The sequence below is a fragment of the Cryptomeria japonica genome, chromosome 9 (assembly GCF_030272615.1).
Source record: "Cryptomeria japonica chromosome 9, Sugi_1.0, whole genome shotgun sequence".
Lineage (NCBI taxonomy): Eukaryota > Viridiplantae > Streptophyta > Pinopsida > Cupressales > Cupressaceae > Cryptomeria > Cryptomeria japonica.
This window is the reverse complement of record NC_081413.1, coordinates 197920155-197929904: the sequence shown is the minus strand read 5'-3', so window position 1 is coordinate 197929904 and position 9750 is coordinate 197920155.

Here is a 9750-nt window from a genome sequence, read left to right as displayed (position 1 = left end):
CAAATTGCATGCTTAATCATTTAGAAGCATTAAATCAATCTAACTTTATAACAATAACATCAAATTTAACTCATTATGTAAAATTACATTCTTCGTATAAAATAAACATTCATTCAGGGTATGTGTAGGCTCATGGTGTGCCAAAACAGACCCTTAAGTGCCAATGAAATTTCAGAAAATCAAAGTTATGCAACTTGACATGAAAATTTGAATAAGTTGTGAACATTATTTTTAAAATATGTAAGAAGAGAATATATAGAAAATTGAATGTAGTTTCTAAGATACTAGTTGTTTTTTGGAAAAAAAATATCCTATTTGATGAAAATTTCAAATTTCAATGTAGTGGTACTAAACTTTCAGGAAAAAAATAAGAAGTACACGTATGTTTGCCCACCCTAATCACAATCAAATCATAATATTTTTTTATAATATTTATAATATAAGTATTAGACTCATGTCCGGATGTGACATTTTTTTTTTTTTTTATAAAGTAAATATTTTTTACTACAGCTTTTCAAAAATTCAGAAACTCCTACGTCTGACCACCTTAACTTTGTCAAAATCTTATGAAATTTAATTTTTTTTAATTTTTCCCTATATTAGACAAAGCATAGGATGTGATGCATGTTTCGGATTGAAAAAATGTTATACCATTTGAAAGTTATGAGTGTTTTTCAATCAGTATATCAATTAGGACTATTGTTAGAATTCAATTAGAAAATAAATAATAATTATTTATTAAAGTCAAAATAAGAAAAGTCTTATATTGTTGGAAAGTTGGGAACATCCTTAAAAAACCCTTTTCATTTTATCAATTTTGCCTACAAAAAAAGTCATCAGCCACCAATGTAAAGTCTGGAAAATCAAGGAATACTGAAAAACACATTTTTTCAATTGACTTTCCAAGCTTGTCACTTCCAAGCCAAATACCAAAGCATTCCTAAGCAAAAATTTGAAATTTGAAAATTTGACTACAAAAATTGGATATCCGATGCGATTTTAAATAGTAAATTCTCTAACTAGATTTGTTTATTAATATATTAATTTATAAATAAATTAGTATATGATATTAGGGAGAGGGAGAGGGAGAGGGGGGAGTGGGGGGAGAGAGAGAGAGAGAGAGAGAGAGAGAGAGGGAGGGGGGAGGGACAGAGAGAGAGAGAGAGAGGGAGGCGAGCGGAGGGGAGAGAGGGGAGGGAAGGTAGAGAGAGAGAAAGAGATTAGCGGAGAGAGAGAGAGAGAGAGAGAGAGAGAGAGAGAGAGAGATAGAGAGAGAGAGAAATGGAGAGATTAGGGGAGAGGGATAGAGAGACATTAGAGGAGAGAGAGAGAGAGAAGGAGAGGGAGAGAGAGAGAAGGAGAGGGAGAGAGAAATTAGGAGAGAGAGAGAGAGATTAGGGGAGAGGGGTAGAGAGATTAAGACACCATAGGACCCAAAGCGACCCAATATGGTGTCATAACGGGTCATATGGCATCCTAAGGGGTCATAAGGGTTCATGGAACACCATATGACCCCTAAGGACAACATAAAACCCCTTATGACACCATATGGTGTCATTAGGGGTTATATGGTGTCCATAGGCATCATATGGTGTCCTAGGACAGCATATGACCCCTTAAGACAACAAATTGTGTTATGGGTCATATGTTATCCTAATGGATCGTAAGACACCATATGACCCAAAGCAACCCAATATGGTGTCACTAGGGGTCATATGGTGTCTTAAAGGGTCATATGATGTCTTAAAGGGGTTATATGACACAATATGACCCACTAGGACACAATATGACCCATAACGACCAAATATGGTGTCTTAATGGGTCATATGGTGTTCTAGGATACCATATGACACATATGGACACCATATGACCCCTAATGGTGTCATAAAGGGTCGTATGTTGTCCTTAGGGGTCATATGGTGTCCCATGAATCCTTATGACCCCTTAGGATGCCATACGACCCATTATGACACCATATTGGGTTGCTTTAGGTCATATGGTGTCCTAAGGGGTCATATGGTGTCCCATAAACCCTTATGACTTCTTAGGACACCATATGACCCTTAACGACACCATATTGGGTCACTTTGGGTCATATTGTGTCCTAAGGGATCAAATTGTGTCCAACGACCCCTTAGGACACCATATGACCCCTAACGACATGATTTGGTGTCTAAAGGGGTCTTATGGTGTCGTTAGGGGTCATATGGTGTCCATAGGGGTCATATGGTGTCTTGGGACACCATAGGACCCCTTAAGACACAAAATTGTGTCATTAGGGGTCATATGGTGTCCTAAAGGGTTAAATGTTGTCCCATGAACCCTTATGACCTCTTAGGACACCATATGACCCCTAATGACACCATATTGGGTCACTTTAGGTCATATTGTGTCCTAAGAGGTCATATTGTGTCCTAAGGGGTCATATTGTGTCTTATGAGCCCTTAGGAAACAATATGACCCAAAGCGACCTAATATTGTGTCATTAGGGGTCATATGGTGTCCCAAGACACCATATGACCCCTATGGACACCATATGACCCCTAATGACACCATAGGACCCCTTAAGACACCAAATCATGTTGTTAGTGGTCATATTGTGTCCTAAGGGGTTGTAGGGCACAATATGACCCCTTAGGACATAATATGACCCAAAGTGACCCAATATGCTATCATTAGAGGTCATATGGTGTCCTAAGAGGTAATAAGGGTTCATGGGACACCACAGGACCGCTTAGGACACCATATGACCCATAACGACATGATTTAGTGTCTTAAGGGGTCCTATGGTGTCCATAGGGGTCATATGGTGTCTTGAGACACCATATGACACCATATTGGGTCGCTTTGGGTCATATTTTGTCCTAAGGGGTCATATTATGTCGTATGACCCCTTAGGACACCATATGACCCCTTAAGGCACCATATTTGGTCGTTATGGGTCATATTTTGTCCTAGTGGGTCATATTGTGTCATATGACCCCTTTAAGACATCATAGGACCCCTTAGTACACCATATGACCCCTAATGACACCATATTGGGTTGCTTTGGGTAATATGGTGTCTTACAACCCTTAGGACAACATATGACCCATAACGACACAATTTGGTGTCTTAAGGAGTCATATGGTGTGTGTGTGTGTGTCTCTCTCTCTCTCCTTCCCTCCCTCTCCTTTAATCTCTCTCTCTCTCTCCCTCTCTCTCTCTCTCTCCCTCTCCCTCACTCTCTCTCTCTCCCTCCCTCTCCTTTCAGCTCTCTCTCTCTCTCTCTCCCTCTCTCTCTCTCTCTCTCTCTCTCTCTCTCTCTCTCATATGACTAATAAAATCCGATATCGGATTTAATCAAATATTAGATTTCTGCCATTGCCATTAATGTGGTAGTTCAGTAAATAAAAGGCGTTAACAGGAAAAAATTTTGGGACCACAAATTTATACATTAAAATCGGATGTCCGATTTTTGTACAAAAAAAAAAAAAAGGCCTTGTGGGCCATTTTGTGGATTCCAATGGTTCACAGTCTGCATTTTTGGTTTTCTATCGAGGATCAAGGGTTTTCAAATAGGTAGAGACAAATTTGTGCTTTTTGGGAGTTTCTTAAAGTGAAAACTTACATTGTCAATCATGTAGGAGCGTTTGTATGGAGGGAAATGGGGAGTAGTAGTCATCAGAAGTTTAAACACATAAGAAAACTTTCAAATGACGAAATTGAAGTGTATAGAGAAAGAGATAGAGAATGTCATAGGAGGAGAAGACATGGTATGTTAAATATTACTAATGTTACTTCAACTGAAGAGGAAATTGAATTTGAAAATGTTCCACAAGTTATTGAAACTGAAAATTTAGATTTTGAAAGTGAAAATATTGAAAATTTTGAAAATGTTGAAAGTGATAATGAAAATGCTCAACATGTGGAAAATTTTGACATAGGAGGTGAAAATGTGGAAAAATTTAACATTGAAGGTGGAATTGCTCAACCAAGTGAACCATATGTAACACCTAATTACTTTAGAAATGAAAACCCTCTCATGGATGAAAGAAAAATTCCAAATCCAAGACCTTCAAGAACCCCAAAATGGTTATTTGAAATCGATGAGAACATTATTGCGAATCTTGAAGGCAAAAGGTCAACAAGAACTATTCGGTTGTGGGCTACACAACTTTTCAACCAAAATTTTAGCAATAAGACATTGACCGAGGAATGCCAACTCTTTGTTCAATTGCTAAAGATGATAAAGATGAGACCATTGCCAAAAAAATTGAAGATTCATATGAACAAGAAGATGGAGAGAAATTCTATTATTGCAAAAAATCTATTTGACGCTCTCAACTCTATTGGAAAGAGTACCAAATAAAGAGATAAGAGAGCCACTCAAAGAGTGATTACAACCTCCTGAGTAAGGCATCAATTGAGGAAGGCTCGTCAAATGAGATAAACTTGTGTTGATTTTAACATAAACCGTACAACTTTGGATAGAGCACTTGCATGAAGACAAAGACTTGACAATCCAATTCAACAAGATACATGGGCATTTGGTGGGAGGCTTCCACGTGTTGATAAAAAGTTGACTGACAATGTGAAGGACAAATTTGACAATTTTGGCACTCTAATTCTAGAGTGTCACCCAATGTAAAGGATGTTTTGAAATTAAGAATCGGCAATCGAGATTGCACACCGCATCCCAAACATTTCTTGGAATCAAGCCAAACAATGTTGTACAAAAAATTTTGTGAATTACATCCAGCTTTGCAAATATCACAAAGGGCCTTCGAATCTTTGAAACCATTTTATTGTGTTCCTCATAAGATTCACAATACTTGTTGGTGCAAGTACCTTGTGGAGTTTTCAATGTACCATGAACTTTTATGTCATATTCGTTCTACGATGCATACTAATGAGATGTTGCAAGAGTGTGGTGCAATTCTATTTCCCAGATCATCAAGAGACTTACAAGATCTATTTTTTATGCCCTAGAGATGATGGCTGGTATTTCTGTAGAAATGATTGTTTGAATGACAAGTGCTCAGAATGTGGTGGGTTGTCAAAGTTTGTTTCATGTTTTCATGAGGGCAGCGAACACAAGTTTGGAAAGAATTATGTTGAGAAAAAAAGATATGAGACAGTGAAATATACTTTGAAGAGTGGAGGTGAAGGTTCTAGATGTGAATTAGTCTAAAGAGAAGTGAGTATTGCTGATTTTATTTTGGATCTTAAGAAAAATATTTTCTACAAGTATGCAAGGCAGAACCATATGTCTCAGTGGTTGGATCAACAGTTCAGGATGTGTAAGAACTCTTTCCCGATTGGCACTATTGTATCGGTGGTTGATTTTGCAGAGAACTATACATTGCAACCACAGAATGAGGTACAGTCTCAGTACTACAATTCAATCCAGATTGCTATTTTTGTTCACATTACATATAGAGATGCTCCTGATAGTACAAAACAAGACAAGAAGATAATCAAGGAGTATCATTTTTATATGAGTGATGATAGACCACACTCCTCCGAGTATGTGCAACATTATTTCAATATTGTTTTTGAGTTCTTGCATGAGAAAGATATTGTAATTGATTGACATATAATATGGTCTGATAATTGTACAGGTCAATTCAAGAATGCCCGTATGTTTTATTGGTTGAGTAGAATGCATGTAGAGAGGCGTATACCTCATATTTGGTGTTTTTTTTAGGCAGAGCATGGGGAGGGAGAACATGATGGAGCAGGTGCATGTTTGAAGAGAGCTCTAGTTAAGGAGCAATTGAGGATTTTAGGTGCAAATTTCTCTTATGCACATTCTATTGCTGATTGGTGTAGTTCAGCATTGTCACATGGAGGTACTCTTGATTTAGCAGTGAGCAGATTCTTTTGGTTGGTTGAGGAGGGAACAGTGGAAGATAGATTGGATTGTCAAACAATTAAAGATTCTTCAAAGATGCATTCATTTCTCAGCTCAGATGCAAGTACATGGACCATTTGGACACGAGTGTTGGCTTGTTTTTGTCAGAGTTGTGTTCGGTGTGATTGGGATCAATGAGAGTCAAGTGAGTGGGTTGATACGTGGGTTCCCCACTATCTAACTTATTTATCTCAAACAATATCCTTATCAAATGATGACATGGAAAGTTCACTTGAGTATGATCATCTATCAGATCTTGTACAACCAGGACATGTTTTTACAGTTGTCGCACCGCAAGGGAATGAAGAGAGATCAGAATATTGGTTGGCACGATGTGTACAGGGAAAACAAAAACTAACACAACCAGTGACAGATGATGACGGGTTCACATATCCTACAGGTTTAGTTGTTGTTGTGGGAACTTGGTTGTTAACATACATGATTAGAAAGAATGGCATACCTGCATTTGAAGACTATGAGAAACACAAAACCATTATAATGTATTCACACCTTACTATAGCTACAAATGTTAAGTTGTTGAAGCATCAAGCAAAACTGAAGACCAAAGAGCTATGGACAATGACTATTGCTGATCATGAAGCAATACTGGATACTCTTAAGTAAAGAGATGACCCTTCAGGCACACTTGAGTAGTAGGTCTTTAACGATGCCTTATTTTTTTTATCATGTATTTCATTTCAAACAATGATCATTAAACCTTAATGATCAAGTTTGTTACGTGTATATTAAGGATGTGTTGAAAATGCAGGTCTATTGATGAACCTTTTTTTTTGGCAACACGATTTTTGCATGCACATAGCGAGTACAGGATATAATCGGAAGGGACATATTTTTGCAGCATGACTTATTATCATGCATTTTATGAGATTTACAATTTTTGTTATTAGAGAATACTATCTGACAACTTTTGACGCTATAATTATCACAAAACCTTTATGCTCATGTAGGTTTTCTTTGATGATATACAATAGTATCACATTATGATTTTTGCGTCAACATAGTGGGTTCTGTTGATATAATTCAAAGGGACGTATTTTTGTGGTATATAATCCAACCTTTTCATTTATTATCATGCATTTCAATTGATTTGATTATCATGAAGCCTTTATGTTCATCCATGCATTTTATGTATAGACTAACAAGTCTTAAAAATACAGGTTCATGCTAGATCATTCGTCATTGACAAGACCCTCTCTTGCTGATGGTACATATTCCTTTGTGCATTAATGAGATAAATTTTTGTGCATAAACATTAAGTAAAGTAAATGTATTTCTATTTAGAAATGACCATATCTACCATCATCTTCAACCATGCAGAGAAATGTAGTGAGAAGGGCTTTAATCAACATGCGTCTTTCTTCAAAGTTATGCTTGTATACTTTGCAAAGAAATTGGTAAGTTTCATAATTATATAATCTTGTGCATCTCTAAAATGTTTCAAATGATCTATTTATAATTTTGCAAACTAATTTGTATTAAGTTTTATAATTTGTTTATTGTAGCACATTCATTCCGCATTAAAAGGTTACTTATTTTGGTCTTCATTTATATGCAGGCATTACTGTATGTAAGCTTTTCTCTTAGAACATGAGGATGCCTGATGTAGATGAAGTGGGATCTTGTATTTGTATATGGATTTGAATTGATGTAACATTGTTATGATGATATACAATGTCCATGAGCAAATTGGTTAAGTTATATTGATGATAATGTCCATGTATCTCTACATGAGTACATTGGTGTAGTCATATTGATAATAAAAAAAATCATGTTTGCATATCCCTTCATTGATGTCACATGAAAGTGTAATGGTAACTATATGTATACAATACATGGAAATATTGATGATCATTATGTGTCTACAGTGTAATGCTTGTTTATATATAATTTTAGCACTTAGGGCGCTCAAGGGACGGAGCCGGTAGGGTATGATCCCAAGCGTTTGATTGAGTGGGGGGGAAAATAGGAGCATGCATAGGGTAATAATGCCTAACTGGAAATGTTGGAGCTGACGGTTCATCATCGTGATGAGAAGAACGAGAAATTGGCCATGCGACAATATTCGATTGAGTGAGACTGATGATTTTTTTGCCAACAGCAAAATTGCTACCCTAATACAACCGTAGGGAAACATGAAAAAATGAGATAGGCTTTTGTAGGGACCCCTCTCATAGCCCTGTAGGTTCAAACAAATCATTTGTCAATGCCATGGATTCTGAGTTAGGGCCCGTCAAAGTTTGACAATTTTTAGAACTTAGGGCGCTCAAGGGATGATGTCGGTAGGGTATGACCCCGAGTGTTTGAACAAGTGGGGGGGCAAAATAGGAGAATTCATAGGGTAATAATGCCTAACTAGACATGTCAGAGCTGATGGTTTGTCATCGCAATGAGAAGACCAAGAAATTGGCCACACAACAACATTCGATTGAGTGAGACTGATGATTTTTTTGATAAACAGAAAAATTGCTAACCAAATAAAACTATAGGGAAAATTGAAAGACTGAGATAAAAAATTTTAGGTACCCCTCTCATTGCCGTGTAGGTTCAAATGGATCATTTGAAGGTGCCACAGATTTTGAGTTAGAGTCCGACAAAGTTTGACAATTTTTAGCACTTAGGGCGCTCAAGGGACGATGTTGGTAGGGTATGACCCCGAGCGTTCGATCGAGTTGGGGGGAAAAATAGGAGCATGCATAGGGTAATAATGCCTAATTCAACATTTTGAATCTTATGGTTCCTCATTGCAATGAGCAGAACGAGAAATTGACCACGTGACAACATTCGATTGAGTGAGACTGATGATTTTTTTGCCAACCAGAAAATTGCTACCCTAATAAAACCGTAGGGCAACTTGAAAAACTGAGATAGGATTTTGTAGGGATCCCTCTCGTTGTCCTGTAGGTTCAAATGGATTGTTTGTAAGTGCCATAGATTCTGAGTTGGGGCTTGTCAAATTTTGACATTTTTTAGCACTTAGGGCGCTCAAGGGACAACGTCGATAGGGTATGACCCCATGTGTTCAATCAAGTTGGGGGGAAAAATAGGAGCATGCATAGGGTAATAATGCCTAACTAGACATGTCGGAGCTGACAGTACGTCATTGCGATGATCAAAATGAGAAATTGGCCACACGACAACATTCGATTGAGTGAGACTTATCATTTTTTTGTCACCCTGAAAAATTGCTGTCCTAGAAAAACTGTATGGCAACTAGAAAAACCAAGATAGGATTTTTTAGGGGCCCCTCTCATGGCCCCATAGGTTCAAATGGATTGTTCGCATAAGGCCATGAATTCCATGTTAGGGCCCGTCAAAGTTTGACAACTTTCAACACTTAGGGTGCTCAAGAGACGAGGTCGGTAGGGTATGACCCCAAGCATTCAAATGAGTGGGGGGAAAAAATAGGAGCATTCATAGGGTAATAATGCCTAACTAGATATGTTAGATCTAACGGTTCGTCATCGCGATGAGCAGAACTAGAAATTGTCCACGTGACAACATTTGATTGAGTGAGACTAATGTTTTTTTCGCCAACCGAAAAATTGCTGCCCTAATAAAACCATACGGCAACTTGAAAAAATGAGATAAGATTTTGTAGGGACGCCTCTCATGGCCCTATAGGCTCAAATGGATCATTTGTAGGTACCACAGATTCTGAGTTAGGGCCCGTCAAAGTTTGACAATTTTGAGCACTTAGGGTGCTCAAGGGATGACGCCAGTAGGGTATGACCCCGACCGTTCGATCGAGTGGGGGCACAAAATAGCAGCATGCATAGGGTAATAATGGCTAACTAGACATGTCAGAGTTGATGATTCATCATCACAATGAGTAG